At 39.5% G+C, this 27,527-nt stretch overlaps 1 protein-coding gene across 1 annotated transcript in view; it reads left to right on the top strand.

Moving 5' to 3' along the window:
- SCRN1 (secernin 1) overlaps positions 1–27,527 on the top strand; it is a 1,291,976-nt gene that overhangs the window by 890,041 nt on the left and 374,408 nt on the right. The gene's annotated exons all lie outside the window — the stretch shown is intronic.

Raw genomic sequence — 27,527 nt, 5'->3', positions numbered from 1 at the left:
GGGAGAAAAGCTGCAAGGAATAACAAATCAACATAACATGTCACATATTACAAATAACAAATATGTTATTTACAGAGATTAGATGGGCAGACATTACAAATTACATATAGAATATTTTCAGTGATTAGAAGAGCAAACATTATAACAAATCTCAGGTAATGTTATTTAGCGAGAGAAAATCAGATAAAATTACATAGTATAAGCAAAAAATATATTACTAGTGCGTACTGAATGTCCAGATAGAAACCAAAGATCAAGAAAAAATATATACCAACTGGACAACCACGACAGGAAACACAGCTTTAATACAGTAAAAGACTTCTGTTAGAATAAATTCCAGATAAAACAGGACAAGCACTTTCGCATAAGCTTCTTCAGGTCATATAAAACTTATAAAACCATAGTATTTTTAAACTAAAATCAAACCAATCAAAAACACAAAAAATTGCACCAAAAAATGACATCATATGCAATATTTAAATATTTAAACAGCATTTAAAGCAATCATCACTAACTTCTGTGTATCTTAAGTTTCCATCCTTTTAGGACTGGTCTAATGTTAACCTGACTATTTAAACCTGGATGATTAAAAGCTTGCATCCTAAGGATCCACTTCAACTCCACCTGCTGCAGGTAGTTATTACAATCACCACCCCTCACATTTTTAAAAACATGTTGTAACACTCTGAAAGAGAAGTGATGTCCAGGACATTCTAATTGATGTTTTGCCAGGGCATTTTTAATGTCCCCCTTCCTCATGTCTGATAGGTGTTTATATACCCTATCCCTCAGACATTGGGTGGTTTTCCCCACGTAAAAACAGGGACACATATCACAGGTCGCCAGATATACTATGAAGCTGCTAGTACAGTCTGCATAGAATCTGGGCATAAATTCAAAGGGTAGAGTAGGATGTTTATAAGCTTGTTCTCTCGTCAAGACTTTACATATACTGCAATTTCTACATGGATAAGTCCCAAGCCGTTGACCTAGCTGTACAGTGCTTTTCATTGCATAACAACCATTTAAGATTATTACTGCTCCGATAAGTAAAGCATGGTGTGGCCCCCACTAGACCAGTTGTCACAGTGTCCAGCGTTAATATAGACCAATGTTTCTGTATAATACCTTTTATAACATTGATGTTCATCGTGCATACAGCTGCAGTAATCACATATGGGTTCTCTGCCGTCAGGCGGTCCCTCGGTCGGCCGAATTCCAAAGTCTAGGTCCGGCGTCGGTTGTTGTCGCTTTCTTTCCTGATGTCAGTGAGGCAGGGTATATAAGACACAGCCGACGCCATTTTCTTCAGTCTTTTTTGCCGTGCGGTGCCCGAAGCAGAAGCAGTTCGCAAGTGCCGGTCGGCCAGCTCCTGAATTACGAAAATTGGAAACCAAGTCTTCATTAAAGCTAAGTACTGCTGGGGAAACTTTTCTTGCCTCAGACCGATGTCAGAAAAAGTTAACAATTGTATTTCTTGTGGGAAGCAAATACCACATAAGGATTTCCATTCCCTTTGCATACCTTGTTTAGGCCCAGACCACGACGTCTCGGGCTGTCGCTTTTGCGCTACTTTCAATAAACGCACTATTAAGCGTCGGGCGGAGTTCGCCCAACACTTTTTTGGTACAGCCTTTGATTATAAAATGTCGTCGGAGACTCTGACTACCGTTTTGACCAAAAAATGCAAGGACAAGGACCGACACGCGAGGTTCGCGGTCCCCACCGACACCACGCCAAAACCGGCTACACGTGGTCTGGTTCTCAGCGAGACGCCTATGCAGTCCCTGACTACCGACGACACTTCTTTGGCGGTGTCTTCTGTAACCGAGACCGCAGGTTCCTCGGCCCAGATCCAGACTACTACCACTGAAGCCACTGTGAGCGTTGAGCCTCCTAATGTGGACAGGTCCACTTCCACCCATGGTGTCTTTAGACCTTCATCTTCCTTTTCCATTAAGGCCTTTACTAAGTCCAAATCAGCCAGGCATCCCAAGAGGCCTGTTGCACAGGGCCCATCCCCAGGCCCCATGCCTAAAAAGTAGATGCTTAAAATGGCTGAAGATTTAATTACTCTTATCAGGGGTTCCCAACCCCCTCCAGACAAGAGACCCAGAGTGGAGGAAGATTCTCCCTCTTCTGATCAGGGCTCCATTTTTTCAGAACATTCTGATGTAGAGGAACACTCTTTTTCCCCATTTGAAGACTCGGACGCAGAGCAGTCCATTCCTTCTGTATCTCCTCCTGAGGATTTTTCTTTTGGGGAAACCTTGCACACCTTGAGGGAACACTTCCATTGGGAAGGCTAAGACTTTTCTGATTCCAAGAAAAGACTTAGGGAATTTCTTTTGTTACCTCAACACAGACCTCTGGCGATACCTCCTGTCTTGGACGTACTTGATGATGTATATTCGGAGGCTTGCCTTAATCCGGATTCACTGCCTCCTGCCCCCAGTTAAGCCTGATAGGTACTACAGAGTTCCTAACTCTCACCAATTTCTTTACAAAAGCCATAATGCTGACCCTGAAACCATTTCTCAAGGCCCCAAGGGAATGAAGGCCTCTACTGCTAAGAATCCACTACCTTCAGAAAGAGAGTCAAGATCCTTAGAAAGGTGGGGAAAAAAGGTATATACCTCGACCACCCTAGCTATGAGGGCCTTAAATTGTCAGTTTCATATGCATAAATATCAGCAGTTTCTGTTATCACAATTAAGAAATAAAATGTCTCAACCTGAACAACCAGATTTGAAGGAGTTGCAGGATATGATGCATAGTGCAGAACAAGTGGGTAAACACACTTTACAATGTGGCTATGATGCCCTAGAGGCCTCAAATAGAGCTGCTGTTACAGGATCAGTCATTCGTAGACATGCATGGCTTAGGGAACAAATCTTGCCTGATCATGTGAAAGCTAAACTACTAGATGCTCCTTTACAAAAGGATGTGCTATTTGGTACTAATTCTGAGGAGATACTACGGAAAATGGAAGAAAAAGCCAAATCTATGCAAACAGTCAAAGCTTTTCTACAGGTTCGACCACCACGTTTTAGCAGAAATTGGCCTTCTAAAAACTGGTCCTTTCCAGCCACGGACAAGCCCCAAAGAGGTAGATACAGGCACACAAGGGGCAGAGGGCAATCACAAGGATCATATAGAGGCAGGCAATGGCAAACTCCAACACCAAGAGGTGGCGAGGACAGTGCACAACAATACAGGAAACAAACCCAATGACTTCCTCCTTTCCATGCCAAGCAAGTATCAGCTGGCAGCACCCTTGGGAGGAAAGCTGGCATTATTTACAAGAAATTGGCATATTGTTACAATAGACAAATGGATCCTGGACGTTGTAAACAGAGGCTACAGATTTCATTTTCACACTCTCCCAAAAATGAGAGGCATGCCAAACCTGCCACACAATCAAAGGGCAGAGACACAACTACAAATTTCAAAGTTCATAGACATGAAAGCTATTCAAGAGGTACCTACTCACGAACAAGGTCAAGGTTTTTATTCCAGGCTATTCCTGGTACCAAGGAAAGGAACCGACTGGAGACCCATTTTGGACTTATCCATCCTAAACACATTCTTACTGCACAAAATTCAAGATGCTCACGTTACAGCAGCTTCTTCCCATGCTGGGCAAGGAGTTTTGGCTGGTAACATTGGACCTCAAGGAGGCATACCTGCATGTCCCAATCAGACAAAGCTGCAGAAGATACCTCAGATTTCTTGCAGGTTCAATACACTTTCAATTCTCTGCATTGCCCTTTGGCTTATCTACTGCGCCCAGAGTATTCACGAAATGCCTGGCATCAGTAATTGCCTACTGCAGCCTTCAAGGGATACAAATTTACCCTTATTTGGACGACTGCCTGATCCAAGCGGACAGCAAGCACATACTTCTGGAACATCTGGCTTATGCAACACGGTTACTGAATTCTCTGGGATACACAATCAACAAAGAGAAATCCAGGCTAACACCATCTCAGAAAATAACTTTCCTGGGTGCCAACTTGGACACAAACACCCAGATGGCCTATCTTACGCCAGAAAAACAGGGGCAACTAACTCAGTACTTCAAAACACTAGCAAATTGTACCAGGCTTACTGCAAGGAAAATCCTGCAGGCTCTGGGCTTCATGGCATCTTGCATTCTTTTAATCCCATGTGCAAAGTTGCATATGAGGAAACTTCAATGGTACCTAAAAAACCTATGGTCTCAACACAGCCACAGTTTGGAAACAATAATACCAATAATTCCATGTTTGCAAAAGGAATTTCTATGGTGGACCCAAGCATGTCAAACAAACACAGGTCTTCCATTCTGCAAGCCTCAAGCAAATCAAGTCATCACAACAGACGCCTCAGACTACGCCTGGGGGGCCTCACATGACAGACAGGTGCATTCAGGGCAAATGGTCCCAAAAGGAAAAGCACCTTCATATCAATCAAAAAGAAATGCTAGCAGTGATAAATGCAATTACAGCTTTCAAGGACCTCCTGCATCCAGGACAATTATTGATAAGAACAGACAACACCACAGTAATGTGGTACATAAACAAACAAGGAGGAACACATTCATACCCCCTGTGCAGACTAGCCATGACACTTTGGAACTTGGCTCTGGAATGGCAAATCGAACTTTAAGCACAGTATTTGCCAGGCTTGGAAAACACGCTGGCAGACAATCTAAGCAGAAATATGACAGATCCACACGAATGGAAGTTGCATCCTCAAGTGTTTACAAAGATAATCCAAGCGTGGGGGAGGCCAGACATAGATCTCTTCGCCTCCCACAGGAATCATCAATTGGAAAAGTTTTGTTCAAGGACCTTTCATTCAAAGGCCTGGAGAGTGGACGCCCTTTCATTCAGTTGGACAGCATGGACAGTTTACGCTTTCCCACCTCTGCCTCTTCTGCCCAAGGTGCTCTTGAAAGCAAGAGCAGACAGACCGAAGATGATACTAATTGCTCCAGACTGGCCAAGACAACACTGGTACCCACTACTGAGGAGCCTAACACATACTCCTCCCTGGCCCCTACCTCTAATGCCTCTTCTGCTGACTCAGCACAGCTACAAAACTCTTCACAGTCAGCTGAAAACACTCAATCTCACTGCATGGAAAATTCCTTAACACCACAACAGACTCTACTCCCCAAAGAGGTGCAGGATGTCATTTTGGAGGCCAGAAGGCCATCTACTAGAAAGGCTTACTCCACAAAATGGAAACGGTTTTGCTCTTGGAATGAGAAAAAAGGCCAGGACCCTAAAAAACTGAATTTGCCTCAGGTATTACAGTATCTAGCTGAGCTGCTGAACAGTGGACTTTCATTTTCCTCCATAAAATCCATGCCTCAGCCATTTCTGCAGAATTCAACACGGATCCACCTTATTCTCTCACCCACTCTTAAGACAGTTCCTCAGAGGGCTAAGAATATAAGACCACCAAGGAAGCAACCAATACCAGCCTGGGATCTTAATTACATTCTAGAAAAATTAACATTGCCTCCCTTTGAGCCAGCTGCCTCAACAGATTTGCAATACTTGTCCTGGAAAACAGCTTTCCTTCTGGCCATTACCTCAGCTCGTAGAGTATCGGAACTACAAGCCCTCATGGCTGTGCAGCCTTTTCTCATCTTCCATCAGGATAGGGTTTCCCTTCGAACCAACCCGTCATTTATGCCTAAAGTGGTATCCAGGGTAGCTTTAAATCAAGCCATACACTTACCTACCTTTTACCCCAATCCTCAAAACAAAGGGGAAAGTTTCCTACACTCCTTAGACATCCATAGACAGCTATGTTATTATTTGGACAGAACAAAGCCTTTCAGGAAATCAGAGCAACTCTTTGTGTCCTATGCTGTAGGAGCTCAAGGGAAGCCAGTTACCAAACAGACAATTTCAAAATGGATAGGCCACTGCATACGGTTTTGTTACTCCTATCATGGAAAATCTGTCCCTACAGGCATCAGATCCCACTCCACCAGGGCCACAGCTACCTTTACAGCCTTCCTCAGAGGAGTTCCTACCAAAGATATTTTGGAGGCAGCCACTTGGAGTTCTGTGCATACCCTCACAAAACACTACCACCTGCCTTTATATTCCAAAACTAGAGCAGACGTTGCCACTGCTGTGTTGCAGGGCATTCTGGCTCATCCCAGTTCCACCTAGTGCCTACCACCCTGTGCGTAGCTTTGGGATTCTATCCATATGTGATTACTGCAGCTGTATGCACGATGAACATATTACAGTTTTGTACCTGCCATAAATGTAGATGTTCGAGTGCTAATACAGCTGCAGTACAGTTTTCCCTCCCTCCTTCCCCTCTTGGTAAAGGCCTAGGGCCTAACCCCTCTTCATACAACCTGATGGGGTTATCCTTCTATGGTATATTTGCTTGCAACTACTGATTATTGATTATATTGCATTTCATGTATATAAATATAATTTATGTATTGCCTTCCTTCTGGGGGCACCTGACATCTGGGGCAAGAAAGACTGAAGAAAATGGTGTCGGCTGTGTCTTATATACCCTGCCTCACTGACGTCAGGAAAGAAAGCAACAACAACCGACGCCGGACTTAGACTTTGGAATTCGGCCGACCGAGGGACCGCCTGACGGCAGAGAACCCATATGTGATTACTGCAGCTGTATTAGCACTCGAACATCTACATTTATGGTAGGTACAAAACTGTACTTTATTCCTAGTAAAGTTAGTTGTACAGGGAAGGGTAAAAAATTATCCAAGTTGATTGGAGCAGGCTGCTTCGGTCGAGCTCCTGCCTGAAGTAAGTTGTACTTCTGTGGTTGTAGGCCCTGTTGGTTCAATGGAGGTGTACTTATTTCCTCCCTTGTGTCACCTTGTAAACCACTATTTACAGTTACATTTGACTCACATATCAAACCATCTGAACATCCAGGTTTATCCAACACTGTGTTATCAGTGAAAAAAAAGTCAATTTGTAAGAGTATCCAGGATTTGCAGTAATGAGAGTGATATTTAATGTAAATTTGATGCTCTAGAAAAAATGTTCACTGACTGAGGCTATAATAGTGCTACCATTTGAGAGATACGAGATAGCCTAAGTGTCAATCAGTCGGCTGACTGTGAGCCTAAGTCTGTAGAACAGGGTGTTGCCCTACCTGTTATTGATCAGGATCGAGGGGCAATGATTGTTAATACCCCGAATGTGAGGGGTAGATATAATGATGTAACCAAGAGAAGGAAGACTAGACAGTATACTCTGTTTATAACTAACTTTGCTAGTAATAATGTTATAAAAGGTATTATACAGAAAAATTGGTCTGTTTTAACGCTGGTCACTGTGACAACTGTCTAGTGGGGGCCACACCATGCTTTACTTATCGGAGCAGTAATAATCTTAAATGGTTGTTATGCAATGAAAAGCACTGTACAGCTAGGTCAACGGCTTGGGACTTATCCATGTAGAAATTGCAGTATATGTAAAGTCTTGATGAGAGAACAAGCTTATAAACATCCTACTCTACCCTTTGAATTTATTCCCAGATTCTATGCAGACTGTACTAGCAGCTTCATAGTATATCTGGCAACCTGTGATATGTGTCCCTGTTTTACATGGGGAAAACTACCCAACGTCTGAGGGATAGGGTATATAAACACCTATCAGATATGAGGAAGGGGGGCATTAAAAATGCCCTGGCAAAACATCAATTAGAATGTCCTGGACATCACTTCTCTTTCAGAGTGTTACAACATGTTTTTAAAAATGTGAGGGGTGGTGATTGTAATAACTACCTGGAGCGGGTGGAGTTGAAGTGGATCCTTAGGATGCAAGCTTTTAATCATCCAGGTTTAAATAGTCAGGTTAATATTAGACCCATCCTAAAAGGACGGAAACTTAAGATACATAGAAGTTAGTGATGATTGCTGTAAATGCTGTTTAAATATTTAGATATTGCATATGATGTCACTTTTTTGGCGCAATTTTTCTGTGTTTTTGATTGGTTTGATTTTAGTTTAAAAATACTATGGTTTTATAAGTTTTATATGACCTGAAGAAGCTTATGCAAAAGCGCTTGTCCTGTTTTATCTGGAATTTATTCTAACAGAAGTCTTTTTCTGTATTAAAGCTGTGTTTCCTGTCATGGTTGTCCAGTTGGTATATATTTTTTTCAAAATTACATAGTAGGCTACCTAGCAGATTTACACATTCCAGTGACAGGTTAACCAGGCTTGATACAGTGACATAGCCAGTTTGTTCCCAGGTGGTGTTTGAGCCTAGTTTTGAACTGACCAAATGAAAAGAGTAAGGTAATATCAGCTGGTAGAGAGTTCCACGATCTACCTACAGAATTTATGAAGAGTGAGTCACCGACTGAGTTATTAGTTTTACATATCTGAATAAAAGGAGTCTGTTGGAAGAGCACAGCGGTCTAGGATTTTTATAAAGGGTGACAAGATCTTTAAGGACAGGGGTATTGTTAGGGTTATATATGATTTTATGGGCCATAACCAATTGGTTATATAGTATTAGACTGGGTAGTTCGAGCCATCCAAGCTGGATTAGATTGATGCAATGATGTGTCCTAAAAGGCAGCCCTGTGGCAAACCTGGCAATGTGGTTATAACAGATTGAAAGTTTGTTCAGAACAATCTTGTTAACATTAGGGAGGAGGGGGATGCATACAGAAGAGTAGAGAGAAGGTGAGATTAAGCTATGGCAACTTTTGCTGGGGGGGGTTAGGAAGACATTTATTCTGTAAAGTGATCCTAGTTTTTTGATGGTTTTGATCAATTGCTTAACATGTAGGTCGAATTTTAGATTATTATCTATAATGACATTTAATAGTTTAGTAGAGAGGTCAGGGGAGATTATTGTTCCATCATTTGCTTTTATTGTAAAGTTAACGGCAGTAGGCCTATGTGTAGGTAAAAATAACAGCATGTTAGTTTTTTAGGATTTAGTATCGGATGTCATTCGGAAAGTCAGTTTTCTATTGTGTTAAAGGTGGTCTGGGTGGCTAATTGTAACTCTATTGGAGATGTGACCAAGCAAATCAGGGTAGAGACATCAGCATATTGGATACAGCTCACTTTTGGCATGACAGTATTCATATCATTGATGAAAATGGAAAATAACAGGGGCCCTAGTATAGAGCCTTGTGGTACTCCAAGGGTGTTAGGTAGTAGGTTAGAGAGTTTATTCTGCCAAAGAACAGCCTGCTGTCTACCACTTAGATAGGATTTAAACCATTGAAGGGCTTTAGGATCTAGACTGAGTGGTTGCAGGGTGTGGATTAATAGTTGGTGGTCAACCATATTGAATGCCTTGGAGAGATCCAAGAAGAGGGCTGAAGAAATATGGTTATTGTTTCAATTATGGTTTATGGTGTTGGTAAAGGCTAGTAGGGCTGAGGTAGTGCTGTGGTGAGGTCTGAAACCATGCTGGGTATCTGCCATGAGGTGGTTATGGATTAGGTGGTGCATGAACTGTCTCTGAATACATTTTTCCATAATCTTGCAAGTGGAGATAGTATAGTTATAGGCCTATAGTTGGAGAATTCGGTAGAGCTACCTCCTTTATGGAGTGGGATTACATAGGATATTTTCCAGAAAGTGGGAATTTTAGCTTCTTCTGTGGTTCGATTGATAAGTATCGATACCGGGTATGCAGTAGCATCAGCTGATTTTTGTAGGTATTCAGCAGAAAGTTGGTCAGCCGATAGTGTGATGGGTTTTAGTTTTTTGATTAGGGTACGGATAAGTGATGTGGCGACAGGTTGAAAACTAAATGAGAGTAGGTTTCTAGATGTGGTACTTTCTGGGCCAAGGGAGCTAGGAGCTAGTTGGCTGGCTAGGGTTTGAATTGTCTTGGTTAAGAATTGGTTAAAACTATTTGAAACATCCTCTGGGGGGGTTTATCAGTAGTGGCAACAGGGATGGGGGTACTAGTTTGTCCAGGGGGTAGTAGTTTATTCAAGCCTGCCCAAAACTTCTGAGGGTTATTTTGATTTTCTGTCTGTAATTTGCAGTAATATTGTTTTTTGTCTTGTAGTATGAATTTTTTTGTTTCGTTCCTAAGTTGCCTGTATTTAATTTGATCTTAGGGGTGTTTAGTTGAATGCCATAAAGCCCAGGCTTTGTTTCTAAGGCTAATTTTTAGTCTAGTCTCTTTTGAAAGCCATGGTGCAGTTTTTGCCTTTGTTCTTTTTGAGCGAATAGGTGCGTGTAAGTCAAGGATCTCAAGGAGTTTATTGTTAAAGTACACAACTGCTTCCTCTAAGGGGAGGAGTTTTAAAATAGGCGAATTACATGATTTAAGTTCCTGTTGGAATTTGGCTGAGTCAAAGATGTTCATCGTGTTTCACTGTTGCAGTCATTACACTTGGGTTATCCTGCTGGCAGGCTACCCGCAGTCGGCCTGAATTCCAAAGTCCTGGTCCAGTGTCGGTTGCTGTCGCCTCTTCCCTGACGTCAGTGCGCCAGGGGTATATAAGATGCAGCCAACGCCATTTTCTTCAGTCTTTCTTGCCGCGCGATGCCCGAAGCAAAAGCAGTTCACAAGTGCCGGTTGGCCGACTCCTGAGATTTTCGAAATTGAATTTCAGATCCGAAGTCTTCAATAAAGCTAAGTATCCCACTGGGGAAACTTTTTCTTGCTCCAGACCGATGTCAGTAAAAGTTAACAATTGTATTTCTTGTGGGAAGCAAATACCTCATAAGGATTTTCATTCTTACTGTATTCCTTGCCTAGGCCCTGACCACCACGTTGCTAGTTGTCGGTTTTATGCTAGATTCAACCAACGCACTATTAAGTGTCGGTTCGATTTTGCTTTACATTACTTTGGCCGAAGGTTTAACTATGTAATGCCGTCGGAACAACTGATGATCGGAGTTCATAAAAAGTGCAAGGACAAAGAAAAAGACAGGCATCCGAGGTCCAAAACCGATGACAAAGCCTCTTCTAGGCCAGTCGCCGGTTCTCAGTGAGGCGCTTTCGCAGCCCCTGACACCCGCTACCTCAGAGCCACAGGCCACCTCCGAATCCCAAGTGGAGACAACTAGGCCTCTGGAAACTCAAAGTATTGGGTCTACGGAAACTATTCCCTCAGATGGGTCTGGAGCCACTGAGCAGGCATCGGTTTCCGAGGGTGTTTTCAGACCTACACAGCTTACTATCAAGACCACTTCAGCAGCCAAGGCAAAGTCTAAAACACCTTTAAAGACAAAGAAACAAGTACAGCATTCTCCTGGACAGTCAACTATGCCTAAGAAACAGATGCTTAAAATGGCCGAGGACCTAATTACTTTGATCAGGGGTTCCCATCCCCCTCCTGATAAAAGGCCTAGGCAAGACACTGACTATGACTCCTCTGACCAGGTTTCTATTTCTTGTGATTAGTCTTCAGAACAGGGATATTCTCTTCCTCCCTATGAGGACTCTAATGCTGAAGAATCTATCCCTTCAGCCTCTCCTCCTGAGGACTACTATTCTGGGGAAACCCTGCACACCATGAGGGAGCATTTCCATTGGGAGAGCCAGGATTATTCAGAATCCAAGAAAAGGCTCAGAGACTTTCTTTTATTGCCTCAGCACAGACCTCTTGCTATCCCTCCTGTGCTAGATATTGTTGATGATGTATTTTCTGAATCCAGTTTGTCTCCTGATTCTTTACCCCCTGCACCAGTTAAGCCAGATAGGTACTACAGGGTTCCAGATTCACATAAATTTCTTTATAAAAACCCTGCTGCTGATCCAGAAACAATTTCTCAGGGTCCCAAAGGGGTCAAGGCTTCCACTGCAAAAAAACCTGTTCCTTCTGATAGGGATTCTAGAGCACTGGAAAGATGGGGGAAAAATTTACACCTCTGGTACTTTAGCTGTAAGGGCTTTAAACTGCCAGTTTCACATGCTTAAATATCAACAATACCTAATGTCTGTCTCTGCTAAAACAGAAAATGCTGACAAGCTCTGAATGTCCTGAAAACAAGGAAATGCAGGATTTATTGCATGCAGCTGAACAAGTGGGAAAGCATACTTTGCAATGTGGTTTTGATTCACTAGAGGCTTCTTGCAGAGCCACATTTGCAGGTTCTGTCATTCGAAGGCATGCTTGGTTAAAAGAACAGAGTTTACCTGATCATGTTAAAGCAAAATTATTGGATGCTCCATTACAGCATGATACTTTGTTTGGTGTTAAGGCAGAAGAGGTGTTAAAGAAAATGGAGGATAAAGCAAAATCAATGCAGACAGTAAAGGATTTCTTACAGGTTCAGCCACCCAGATTTAGCAGGAACTGGCCTTCTAAAAATTGGTCCTTTCCAGTGTCAGACAGGCCACAAAGAGGCAGATACAGATGCCCAAGAGGCAGATCTCAGCCCCAAGGTTCATACAGACCTAAGCAATGGGGTGCTTCAGCCTCCAAAGGCAGACAAGACAAATCACAACCATATAGGAAACAGTCTCAATGACTTCCCACTACCAGTGCCAAGCACTTACCTTTTGGCAGCACCTGTAGGGGGAAAAGTAGCACTTTTCTCACAAAATTGGCACATGATCACCCAGGACAAATGGGTACTGAATATTATTTCTCAGGATTACAGGTTCCACTTTCATACCCTCCCAAGGGCAAAAGGTATGCCAGACCGGCCACACAATCATTGGGCAGAGGCACAAAAGCAAATTTATGCTCTCATGGATATGAGGGCAATTCAAAAAGTACCACAGCAAGAGCAGGGGCAAGGATTTTACTCAAGATTTTTCTTGGTACCCAAAAAGGAAAAAGCCTGGAGACCAATACTGGACCTGTCTACTCTAAATACTTTCCTGGACGTTCCAAAATTCAAAATGTTGACACTGCAGCAACTTCTACCCATGCTGGGCAAGAAGGCTTGGCTCGTTACTTTGGACCTCAATGAGGCATACCTCCATGTCCCAATCAGACAATCTTGCAGAAGATACCTCAGATTCATAGCTGGCTCAATGCATTACCAATTCTCTGCACTGCCCTTTGGCTTATCTACTGCGCCCAGGGTCTTCACAAAATGCCTGGCACCAGTAATTGCATTTTGCAGACAAAAAGGAATCCAAATATATCCCTACTTGGACAACTGCCTTATTCAAGCAGAGAGCAAGGACATTCTACTAAAGCATCTGGCATTTGTAAAAAGATTACTAATTTGCCTAGGGTACACAGTAAACGAAAAGAAATCAAAACTAGTGCCCTGTCAAGCGATAATATTCCTGTGTGCAAGCTTAAATACAACTGCCCAAATGGCTTATCTCATCCCAGACAAAAAAAGGCAACTGACTCATTACCAAATGATGGCAACAAAGACCCAGCTACCTGCAAGAAAAATTCTGCAGACTTTGGGCTTCATGGCATCCTGCATTCTGCTAATTCCATATGCAAGACTGCATATTAGGAAGTTACAGTAGTATCTAAAAAGTGTTGGGACTCAACATTGCCACAGCCTAGAAACAATTATTACTCTCATTCCCTGCCTGCAACAAGAGTTTCGATGGTGGGCACTGGCCTGTCACCACAACAAGAGACAGCCTTTCACTTTACCCACAGCCAGGCAGACACTAGCAACAAATGCATTATATTATGCCTGGGGAGCACACATGGCAGGAAAATGTATTCAGGGCACATGGCCCGCAGACAAAATGCATCTTCATATTAATCAAAAAGAGATGCTAGCTGTACAGAATGCCCTGACAGCCTTCAAGGATCTACTTCATCCAGGACAACTTTTGCTAAAGACGGACAATACTACAGTCATGTGGTACATAAACAAGCAAGGGGGCACACATTCCTACCCCTTTGCAGGCAAGACATGACTTTGTGGAACATAGCATTGACCTATCAAGTACGTCTACAGGCACAATTCCTGCCAGGAAAGAAAAATACTCTGTCAGACGAACTAAGCAGAAACCTCGTGGACCCTCACGAGTGGAAACTCGATCCACAAGTCTTCAGAATGATAACAAGGAAATTGGGATGCCCAGACATAGATCTATTTGCCTGCCCTCACAACTGACAACTACAGAGATTCTGCACAAGGACTTATCACACTCAAGCATGGAAGGCGGATGCTCTATCATTCAGCTGGAAAGCCCTGACAGTTTATGCCTTTCCTCCACTGCCTCTCCTCCCCAAGGTACTCCTAAAGGTCAGACAAGAGAAGCCAAAAATGATTCTGATTGCCCCAGACTGGCCACGCCAGCACTGGTACCCAATCCTAAAGAACTTTTCTCAAGGCCCACCCTGGACTTTACCTCAAATTCCTCATCTTCTGACCCAACAAAACAATCAAATCCTGCACAGCCAACTCAGAACCATAAATCTGGCTGCATGGTGAATAATATAACCACTCAGAACACACCTCTCTCTAAAGCAGTTATGGATGTCATTTTGGAAGCCAGGAGGCCCAGCACCAGAAAATCTTATGCAGAAAAATGGAAGAGATTCTGTGCTTGGAACCAGGCACAAGGACTTGAACCACTTGTTCCAAATATTCCTCAGATTTTACAATACCTAACTGAGATGCTGGGCAAAGGCCTGTCCTTCTCATCAATTAAGATCCATGCCTCTGCCATTTCAGCTCATTACAATACGGAACCTCCTATTTTTTTCACATCCACTGCTAAGACAGTACCTCAGAGCGGCCAAAAACATAAGACCCCCAAGGAGAGCACAGATACCTACATGGGACCTCAACCTTGTCTTGGAAAAGCTCACATTGCCTCCTTTTGAGCCAGCCAATACAGCTGAGATAAAATTCTTATCATGGAAAACTGCTCTGCTCCTAGCAATAACTTCAGCAAGAAGAGTCTCAGAGTTACAGGCATTAATAGCAGTGGAACCTTTTATCATTTTCCATCAGGACAGGGTTTCTCTAAGGACAAACCCAACATTTATGTCAAAGGTAGTATCCAGTGTGGCTCTTAAACAAACCATTAATTTGCCAACTTTTTATCCAAATCCCAAGAATAAAGGGGAGAGATTTCTGCACTCTTTGGACATACACAGGCAGCTACGCTTCTACTTGGACAAAACTAAAGATTTCAGAAAGACTGAGCAACTTTTTGTGGCATATGCTGCAGGATCACAAGGAAAGGCTATTTCAAAGCAGACTATTTCAAAATGGATAGGACACTGCATTCATTTCTGCTATGCACAGCATGGCAAATCAGTGCCTAAGAATATTAGGCCACATTCTACCAGGGCAGCAGCCACATCAGCAGCCTTTCTCAGAGGAGTACCAACCAAGGAAATTTTGGAGGCTGCAACTTGGAGTTCAGTGCACACTTTTACCAAGCACTACCACTTACCTCTTTACTCTACATGCAGAGCAGGCTTTGCCACTGCAGTTCTGCAGGGCCTCATAGCCACTCCTAATCCTATTTAGACCCAGCCGCCCAACCTCAGCTTTGGGATTCAACCCAAGTGTAATGACTGCAACAGTGAAACATGATGTACATAGTACAGTTGTGTACCTACCATAAATGTAGATGTTCGAGTGTATTCACTGTTGCAGTCCAGGTTACCCACCCACCATCCCCCTTTCTTTGCTGGGACTTATCTGTACTTCTCTATCCTATACAACCTATGTGGTGTATTTGCTTGTAGATGAAGGTATTGTTTATTTTAGTGTATGTTTTTATAAGCAATGTGTATTGCCTACCTTCTTGGGGGCACCTGACATCTGGGGCAAAAAAACTGAAAAAAATGGTGTCAGCTGCATCTTATATACCCCTGGCACACTGACGTCAGGGAAGAGGTGACAGCAACCAACGCCGGACCAGGACTTTGGAATTCAGGCCGACTGCGGGTAGCCTGCCAGCAGGATAACCCAAGTGTAATGACTGCAACAGAGAATACACTCGAACATCTACATTTATGGTAGGTACACAACTGTACTTTCTTGTTATTTCTAACATTTCTTAGTAAGGGTTGTTGGGGATTGATAGCTTTGTGCTTAATTATATATGTGAGATGATGATCGCTTAGACTATCGGGGAGGGTACCAGAGGTGTACAGATGGTGGTGACTATTGATGAGTACCCAATCAAGTATGCTTTCTTTTTGGTTGGGCTTACCTACCCTAGTAGGGGTGTTAATGATTTGCATAAATGAGTGTAGGTTAATATGGGTGGTTGGGAATTCTGATGAACAGGTGGCCCAGTCTATATTGAAGTCTCTGAGAAGTAGGGAGATCATTTTTGTAAACTGATATCTTTCTAATGAGAATGTATGACAAGTCTGAAAGGCATTTGAAATCCTGTTTGTATTATATTCCCACCCTGTGGTGGAATTAAATGATTAGAGAGCACAGAGAGAGTCTCATATTAGTTTTTAGTTTACATCATTAAGGGCTTATGCTAAAAATGAAATGAAAGTGAGAAGAATGCATTCAGTAGCGGAGATTGTTAGACATAAGACAGATGTCGATAGTAGTTTTGTGATTTATCACTTAAGTAATACATTTTACAGAGTTATGTTGTTTATGCCTATGCATCTACATTTGCATATCCAAAAACAGTTGATGAAATGGTTAACTTGAATAATTTTGCAGTATTCACAAGCTGGATACTTTTATATTTTCCTTTCAAAGTGCTGCAAAGTGTAAAGCTGTTCAGACTAACATTTATGCTTAAATTATTCTGGGTCTTTAGTGGTTAGTTGGAGTAAACTTGTTTTCCTAACACTGAATAAAGTTCTCTAGCTCCTACTAACCCCTTAAAAGCATTACAAGCATTGTGCAGACTCCTAAACTGCTGTGCATCACTCCCCCTTCTTCGCCACCAGGTGGCAACATTTCACCCTAAAAAGGTCCTGCTAAACCCATTTTATAACACCTTTGCAGACTTACCAAATAGAATTTCTCTCTGCCCCTAAACAGAGTATTCCACTTAATAGTTCTCTTTTACCCTAGGTTTTTTTCTTTTTTGTAGAAATTATAACAGTTCTTAAACATACTTTTAGTGCAGCCACCACAAAGATACAACCCACTCCTTGGCTTTACCTGCAGTTGAAATCCTGTTCACTGATTGTTTTTTCCTGAGCCATCTCACCTCTTGGTTCTTCCCGCTCTGTTCGCCCTCTGGGCTCAATCCGCTCCCCTACCCCCAAATCCCACCCACCCCCAGTGCAGCTAAACTTATACTATACCCTGAAAACCAGTCAGCAACTTCCTTCAGTTATACCCAGCCACACCCAAACTAAACACCCCACCCAATAGCCAAACTAAAGACCTAAGATCCAACCACTACCACACCCATCTTACTTCCTAGCTCAATATATCTAGTAACTAGGCAAACCATGTAATTCATACTACCAGTACTAGTACTAACTCTCTCCACTCTAACCTACACCACATCCACACCCACTAACATACCATTAAACAGTACCTTCCACACAACACATACTTTCACACACACACACAGACACCATAGATTTTACAGTCTGCTCTACATTATTTAATGATAGCTCATTATTCTATATATACAAAACACACACCACTCTACCTCTCAGAAGACAAACACTACCTAGAGCAAATATAGACCTAGCACATGCTATAAAACTCAAACTATTCTACAAAAGATGTTTACTAATCTCAGGAGACATACACCCCAACCCAGGTCCATGCAACAACTTTCTCTCACACAAGCAGAAATCAGACCTACTTATTATTAACCTAAACTCAAGAAGTATATCTAACAAATTGCATGACATACACACATTCATAGCCCACTACTCCCCAGATTTACTAACCATTACTGAAACCTGGCTAAAACCCTCCACCCAAAATGAAGAAATTTTCCCACCAGGCTATAACATTGTAAGATTAGACAGAGATGCTAGAAAGGGAGGCAGAGTTGCAATTCTATTTAAAAACACACTCAACCTCCAGCCTCTGCAAACCCCACTTCCCAAATTCCTAAATGCAGAAACATTAGACTCAATTTTATCTCTAAAAAACAAAAAGAGAATCAACATCCTATGCAGTTATATCCCTCCAGTAAATAACTCCCCAATAATAGAGAAAATCTTACAATGGGCTACAGCCAACCTGCCACAAGAAACTTTCATTTTAGGAGACCTAAACTTAGATTGGCTATCCTGCAATTCTAGCAATCCCACAAACCATATTAACTTATTCAGATTCTCACAACTAATCGAAGAACCCACCAGAGTGGACAAAAAAATCCCAGAAACAGTCAGTTCTAGATTGGACTTTAGTAAACTTCCCCAAACAGAATTATCACATGGGCTGCCTACCTGATGCACTCAGCGATCACTGCCCCACTTTCCTTCTTCATAAAAAGGTAAGCATACCCAAACCCATACTGTATAAGGAAACTAGAGATGAGCACAAAGTAAATCCACAAATTCTTAACAGTATGTTACAGCAATGTAATTGGCACCCATTACATACTCTAGCATTAGACCAGGCAGTTAAACTTTTCAGTAGTACTTTTATGAATGTTCTTAATACAGTAGCTCCCATTAGAAAACTTAGAACCAAAGTAAACTATGCCCCTTGGCTGACTAGGACCACAAAAGGCTTACTAAAAGCCAGAGACAATGCCTGGGCAAGCTGGAAAAAAATAGCTTAAATAGGCAGAACTATCAACAACTTCGTAATCAAGCCAAAATACAAACAAAACTAGATAAACAAAGCTACTTCCTAAATATCCAAAACAAACATTCCAAAAACCCCCAAAAGTTCTGGCAGGCTATCAATTCCATTCTGAAACCTGGCAAAACTACCACCCCAACACAAACACTACTAATGACAGTATAGTTTCTCAATTCAACCATCACTTCACTGAATCTCTTCTATCACTATCTACCCATTTATCTAGCAATAACTCTCGATCCACCCCCACTAAGGATCACAATAATATACCATCATTTACTCTCTCACCCGTACCAACCTCCATAGTCAATAAAATACTCTTAAAACTAAAACCTACCACTCTCACAGCTGGTGGCTTACCCACTAATTTCCTAAAATTAGCCGCAGAATCCCTAGCCTACCCTGTCTCAATTCTGATTAACTTTTCCATACAAGAAGCTTACATCCTCCAACTATGGAAAGTATCATATATTATCCCCCTACACAAAGGTGGCAACTCCTATGAGCTATCAAACTACCACCCCATTGCTATCCTATCCCCCCTCTCCAAGCTCCTTGAAAAATGTATTCACACCCAAGTGATGCATTTCCTAACCTCACATAATCTCCTCTCCTCAACTCAGCATGGCTTCCGCCCAAACCATAGTACAACTACTGCTCTTCTGTCTTTTACTAACCAGGTTAACCATCTTAGAAATAACAACAACTTTGCATCAGCCATATTCTTAGATGTAAAAAAAAAAAAAAAAACACGTGAAAGAAAACAAAAGCTGGATAAACGCCTGGTATACACCTCAAGCGAAAAAAATGAAAAGACCAATGGTTAGACCACAGCTGAAGATAAAAATGGAATAATCCACATCAGGAAATAAATCACTTGCAGCTTCACAGTAGTGCCCTTTATAAAATCAAAAGTTGTAACTGAGATGTAGTAGTCAAGGTAGGAAACGGTTCACTTGCAGTTTCACACCACTTTATTAAACAAGAGTAAGCGCTTTCACGATTTAAGTCAGCTGATTGCTTCTTCAGACTCATAAAAACAGTTAAAACATTGGTATTTAAAATATGGTTCAACCAATGAAAACACATATAGAACTATGACATAGACCAATAAAAATTGCATACATCAGTACATTAATTTGCATTAGATTCTGCATAAGATGAAATAAAATATACATATAACAGACACATTTTATGTAATAATCCATATTACTTAATGTTTTAGTGGTCTGGATTTTAAAAAAGGTTTCAAGGAAACAGCATTGTTCAATCCAGGAGACCTATCTGCCTGAAGTAGTAAAATCCATCTTTGTTCGGCTTCCTCTACCTTATTCCTTATATCACCTCCCCTCTTACTTTTATTTATTATTTCTAAAACCATGAAATAAAAAATATGTTTCCTATCTTCTTCTTCCACATGTTTTGCTAAAGCACTTGTGTCTTTTTGATTTCTTATATCTCTAAGGTGTTCAAGGATACGTTCCTTTAGACACCTATTGGTTTTGCCTATATAAAAGGCAGGACAGACAGTGCAGAAGCTGAAATAAACCAAATTTTGTGTTCTGCAGTCAGCATAAAAATCTATATCAATTATAAATCCTAGTGTAGGATGTTTATATGTAGATTTATTATATGTCTCTAAGGTATTTGACATGGTCTTACATAACCTACTTCTAGACACTCTATCCTCCATGTCCTTTGCCCCCTCCACAACTGCTTGGTTCAAAAACTATCTCTCTGATAGGAAACAATCAGTGAAATGGCAAGGAGTACTGTCACCTTTACTATCATCCACCATAGGTGTTCCACAAGGCTCAATACTGGGCCCATTACTATTTACTATTTTCACCAACAGACTGCACACCTCCACACTGCATGCATCACTTATACGGTACGCAGATGACTCCACCTTAATCTGCTCAGCCCCATCCCTAACCACTCTTCAAAACCTTACCCAGGAATCCTTCAGCTCCGTTGAAAAATGGATTACTGATATCCAACTGATTCTTAACCCCAACAAGACCAAGTTACTCCTATTCACCCCTAACAAATACAGATCCACACCTCTTTCCTTCACTATCACCTTCAAAAATGGCACCACAATTTCCCCCCTCCCTCCATACTAAGCTCCTTGGCATTGAAATAGACAAAGATCTTCACTTCGATGTCCGTATCTCTCAAATCATTAAAAAAGTACATAAAAAATTACGAACCCTATACAAACACAAACACTTCCTATCGGACCAAGCACAGGTCACCCTAGCCCAAACCCACCTTCTTTCTACCCTAATGTATGCATCTCCAATCCTAACCCACATTAGGAAAACGGACATGAACAAACTAGAGTCATGTTACAATAAGATTGCTAAATTCGCCAATAACTCTGCTTTTAGAAGCCATCATTGCCTTGTTCTAAAGGAGCTAAAGTGGTTATAACTTCCTCATTTAATTAGTTACCACCAACTAGTCCTCACCTATAACATCCTAAAGAATCCCCACAAGACTCCAGCCCTAAACCAACTACTTAACCAATACTCAGCAAACCATCCACTCCGCTCATCCAACAAAACCCTTTTACGTATAACTAATGCCAACAAGACTGCAGGAAAAGCTCTTTTCTCTCATACCATAGCAAAAATGTGGAATAACCTCCAGAATATTTCCTCAGCACCATCTATCTCACTTTTCAAAAAAATCACTTAAGTCACACCTCTTGCATTCCTGGCTCTGCCCTTGCATCACATAAATGCTTTCCTGCTCTCCTCAAATACTTCCTACCTTCCTCTATACTCTGCTTGCTGTCTCTGTATTACAGTACTAAGAACTCCTCAAAACTGCCATACAGGGCCTACCTCTGGATACATTTAAACTTGCTTAGCACAAAATATTGTCAATTTATACTTTCTTATGTGATGTTGACTGTATTGTTATGATGGAGTTTTTTTCGCAAGGGATATAAAACTGCCATTCAGGGCCTAATATGTATAAATTAAGCTAGCTTGAACAAACCATAATAAATGTGTTCTTCTTGTATGAAATATCTTGGATTGTATAAATACCTCTGTATATATTGTTTAATTGTGGAGCTTTTCTCCCTGGGACTTCGCTTTAAGTGGACCTCGTTCCAGTCGGACTTTCCCGGTCAACAAATGTAAAATAAATAAATAAATAAAAATAAAGAGCTTACCTAGATAGCTGGGCAGAACTCTTAAGGTTTCATTTTTAAGCAGTTTGGTTTAAAGCACAAAATCTGTTTCATGGTTTGTACTAGTTTAGCCAAGATTAATTACTTAGATGTCTTATTTGTAAACCACGCAGCTGTCAATCTTATCAAAAGTGCATCAATACCTAGTTGTTCTAATTTATTGATCAGTCTCAGTAAAGTAATGTCTTTCAGCTTTTCCCGGTTAGGGGTTGCCACAGCGGAACTCTCGTCCGCTAATGATTGGCAGTGGATTTTTCCGGTGCTAAGTTGTCAGCCCAACACCCAACCTTCAAAGAAGGCACACCCATTCACGCACACACATACATGCATATCTTTATACATCACTTGACCATGGGGAGGACATGCTGACTCCACACAGAAGACGCTCCAGACGAGAATTGAATGGGAGAAGCTCTTGCTGTGAGGCGACAACGTTAACAGCTGCACCACCGCGGTCTAATTTATCAGTCTCAGTACTGAAGTTAAATCCATATAAATCCAAAAAGAAACGATGGCAGGATAGCACAAAAAGAAGTTTAATCCACAAAGTAAAATCCACAGAGTAAAATCCAATAAAACACACAAAAACAAGCTGTAGTTGAGCTAAGTTTAACCACAAGTGAGCACTTTCATCTCCGAAGGGAGATTTCTTCAGACTAATGGTTACAACACGCTGCTTCATTTAAATACTCTTAGCAATTACTAAGCAGCTTCAATTAAACATTCCAATTAAACGTTGTGTTTGAAATACAATATTGTATGAATACTAAGCTTAAAATATAAACTATGTGTGTACCTAAAAACTAACCTAATGTTTAAAACCCTTCCTTTTTAAATATATACAAAATTCCTCTCTATTATTTAACCCTGGGGGAAAACACGCATTTAATCTCACTTGCCAGCAGTATTCGAGCCACCCCAATTCTTCTTCAATATTTATCTTTGTAATATTGGGGTGGATAAAATCTATAACTAAACATTTGAAATGAATCTTACATTTACCTTCTAAATAATAAATAATGTTTTGCCAAAGCATTTTTAACATCTCTTTTGCCTATGGCATATTGATGTTCATAAATGCTTTTGAACAATTCCCTTCATGTTCTACCTATATAAAATGAGTTACAATCTACACATATTATTAAATAGACAATATTTTTTGACTTACAAGTAAATCTGCCTGGAACAAATATCTTAGTTATGCCCACTGAAATCTCATGCCTGTCTGTGTATAAATAATTACAATAATTACAGTTAAAACATTTGTACATTCCTTTCTTCTACAACTCTAATTTTGTTAAGTTTTCCTTGAAAAAAATCTTTAAAATGTTTTGCTCTTTTTTGCACAAATTTGGGTTTGTCTCCTAACTTTTGAAGTAACTTGATATTGATTTTAAAAATTCCCCAGTTTTTTCTTACAATATTTTTAATAACATTAGAATCAGTACTATTTTGTACTGCCAAAGCAGTGGTAAAGTCTGCTGAAGATGTTCTATTCAACTTCTTTTTCACATTTTTGTTTCTATTTGTAGTTTCTTCTATCATAACTTCCTCAATCATTTCTTGGGGGTAACATCTACTTAACATCCTTTCACAGAAGTTATCACCTTCTAAATGGAAAATTTCATCATCAACTGTTAAATTACTTATTCTCTTTATTTGTCCTTTGACAATATTCTGTTTGGTTTTTTTTGGATGTAAACTTGATAAGTACATATTATTTTGAAATTCTTTTTTATAAATTTTTGACACTAATTTTCCATCTTTTTTGTATATGGTAAAATCTAAAAAATTAATATTTTTCTGTGCTAGAATTATATGAAAACTTAATATAAGAACAGACCGTCCCACTCCAAATAATCAGAATATCGTCAATAAATCTTAACATTTTGATATTTTTCACAAACCTACTTTCTAATATATTTGCTGTTTCCCAACCTTGCATGAATAAATTGGCATAGCTAGGTGCTAAAGCCTCACCCATAGCTACCCCATTAACTTGGACAAACAATTCATCATAAAATTTTAGATAATTATAACTTAATACTAAATCTACCATTTCCATTAGCAGACTAATAGTATTTATTGAAAATTCTCTTGATTTTAATAATTCCATTCTAACCATCTCCATACCTTCCTTATTAGGAATCATAGTATAGAGAAAATTTAAATCCAATGTTACTAGTATATCAGAGTCAGAGACCTTAATATTGTTCAGTTTTGCCATACAGTCATAGCTGTCCTTTATATATGTGACTCCCTTCGGGACTACTTTCTGTAAACGTTTATCTACCAAAATAGACATCCCTTCTAATTTGCTATTTTTGCTGGCAACTATTGGCCTTAAAGGGGGATAATCTATTTTTTTATGGATTTTGGGTATTCCAAAAATCCTACTAATCATCGGGTTATTGTTAGTTATGTTCCTCTTCATTTTTTCGTCAATTCTACCTGCATAGAACCATTCTACTATGCATGATTCTATAAGTGAAAAACCTTTCTTAATTTCAGACATATTTACTGGCTTATAGAAATTGGAGTCTGATAACATTTCTTTCATCTTTCCTATCCATCAAAACCATTGCTCCCCCTTTGTCAGCTTTTAGAACAAGTATGTTCTCGTCTTTAAGTAGAATATCTAAACAATCTTTCTCTTTTTTTGTTAGATTATAATATTTGAATTTTGTATCATCTAACATTTCTAACATCTGTAGTTCACATATATTGAGAAACATTTCTAATTATTTACATAAAGGTGGATTATAACAGCTGGGTTTGTAGAAGTCACAATTATTGTGTTTCTGACTTCCTAACAATACTTTGAGATTTAATTTTCTCACATAGTCTCTTAACTCATTGATCATAATAAGTTTGTTGGCCCTTTGTGCTGGGGCAAAATTCCATCCCTTACTTAATACACAGCAATCATCATAAGAGATCTTTTTACTTCATAAATTGATGATTTTAAAGTTAACACTTTTTAAATCTTCCATTGCTTGCGCTGGTAATTCCAATTCTTCTTTTGATATTTCTTGCCCCCCCCCAGTTTTTTTTGTGGCTGTTGTTTAATATGATGGTTTTTATCACTGTAACCATCTGCTGTAACTTGGGCCCAAGTTCTTTTTTGATTATCCATTCCCTGATATACTTCAATGATCTGTTTATTATCATCCTTAGTAGATCCTTTGGACACTGTTTCTTGACTACTCATTTTAGTTCTACTCATGTCTTGAATTTTAGGTCTTACTGCTGATTAAATTGTATTTTGTTTACTTTCCCCCAAGGGAATATGGTGGACTTCAGCCACAGTTTCTACATTGTTTTTACTGCCAAGCCTTTTGGACCTTCTTACTACACTTATTTCTTCCTCTGCAGTAACCAAATTTATCTCCTACTGTTTTGGCACATTATTGTTAACACTTGTTTCTAATCAAAGTCCATAGGCTGTGGCTACTCCATTCACATATTCATTTTTATCCCTTTGGAATTTTTTTGTTTTTCTTTGACATAGTTCATCATTTAACTTGTGTAATTTCTCCTGTAAAAGCACCATTTTGCTATTGATATTATCACTGGAAGTATTGTTTTTGAGAATGTCATAGTTAGTCTTTACATTCCCGGTTAGTTCTTCCAATTTAATTAAATTAACTTTGCGCAGCAATTCCATATATTGTAGACCAGCCTTTTGATTTATACTTAACCATTTGTCAGTAAATGCTTTGGGTATTTTTGGAATACCCAAAATCCATAAAAATATAGATTCTCCCCCTTTAAGACCAATAGTTGCCAGCAAAAACAGCAAATTAGAAGGGATGTCTATTTTGGTAGATAAACATTTACAGTAAGTAGTCCCGAAGGGAGTCACATATATAAAGGACAGCTATGACTGTATGGCAAAACTGAACACTATTAAGGTCTCTGACTCTGATATACTAGTAACATTGGATATAAATTCTCTCTATACTATGATTCCTAATAAGGAAGGTATGGAGATGGTTAGAATGGAATTATTAAAATCAAGAGAATTTTCAATAAATACTATTAGTCTGCTAATGGAAATGGTAGATTTAGTATTAAGTTATAATTATCTAGAATTTTATGATGAATTGTTTGTCCAAGTTAATGGGGTAGCTATGGGTGTGGCTTTAGCACCTAGCTATGCCAATTTATTCATGCAAGGTTGGGAAACAGCAAATATATTAGAAAGTAGGTTTGTGAAAAATATCATCAAAATGTTAAGCTTTATTGAAGATATTCTGATTATTTGGAGTGGGACGGTCGAAGGATTAAATTTGGTTTTGAAATATATTGACAATGTCTGTTCTTATATTAAGTTTTCATATAATTCTAGCACAGAAAATATTAATTTTTTAGATCTTACCATATACAAAAAAGATGGAAAATTAGTGTCAAAAATTTATAAAAAAGAATTTCAAAATAATATGTACTTACATTATTCAAGTTTACATCCAAAAAAAACCAAACAGAATATTGTCAAAGGACAAATAAAGAGAATAAGTAATTTAACAGTTGATGATGAAATTTTCCATTTAGAAGGTGATAACTTCTGTGAAAGGATGTTAAGTAGAGGTTACCCCCAAGAAATGATTGAGGAAGTTATGATAGAAGAAACTACAAATAGAAACAAAAATGTGAAAAAGAAGTTGAATAGAACATCTTCAGCAGACTTTACCACTGCTTTGGCAGTACAAAATAGTACTGATTCTAATGTTATTAAAAATATTGTAAGAAAAAACTGGGGAATTTTTAAAACCAATATCAACTTACTTCAGAAGTTAGGAAACAAACCCAAATTTGTGCAAAAAAGAGCAAAACATTTTAAAGATTTTTTTCAAGGAAAACTTAACAAAATTAGAGTTGTAGAAGAAAGGAATGTACAAATGTTTTAACTGTAATTATTGTAATTATTTATACACAGACAGGCATGAGATTTCAGTGGGCAAAACTAAGATATATGTTCCAGGCAGATTTACTTGTAAGTCAAAAAATGTTGTCTATTTAATAATATGTGTAGATTGTAACTCATTTTATATAGGTAGAACACGAAGGGAATTGTTCAAAAGAATTTATGAACATCAATATGCCATAGGCAAAAGAGATGTTAAAAATGCTTTGGCAAAACATTATTTAGAAGGTAAAGGAAAGATTAATTTCAAATGTTTAGTTATAGATTTTATCCTCGCCAATATTACAAAGATAAATATTGAAGAAGAATTGGGGAAGCTCGAATACTGCTGGCAAGTGAGATTAAATGCGTGTTTTCCCCCAGGGTTAAATAATAGAAAGGAATTTATTATGTATTTAAAAAGGCAGGTTTTAAACATTAGGTTAGTTTTTAGATACACACATAGTTTATATTTTAAGCTTAGTATTCATACAATATTGTATTTCAAACACAACTTTTAATTGGAATGTTTAATTGAAGCTGCTTAGTAATTGCTAAGAGTATTCAAATGAAGCAGCGTGTTGTAACCATTAGTCTGAAGAAATCTCCCTTCGGAGATGAAAGCGCTCACTTGTGGTTAAACTTAGCTCAACTACAGCTTGTTTTTGTGTGTTTTATTGGATTTTACTCTGTGGATTTTACTTCATGGATTAAACTTCTTTTTGTGCTATCCTGCCATCGTTTCTTTTTGGATTTGTGCTTTGTTTTGAAGCGTGCTG

This window comes from Protopterus annectens, chromosome 3.part1 (assembly GCF_019279795.1).
Source record: "Protopterus annectens isolate FY-2018-M chromosome 3.part1, PAN1.0, whole genome shotgun sequence".
Lineage (NCBI taxonomy): Eukaryota > Metazoa > Chordata > Ceratodontiformes > Protopteridae > Protopterus > Protopterus annectens.
This window is presented reverse-complemented; position numbering and strand designations above follow the sequence as displayed.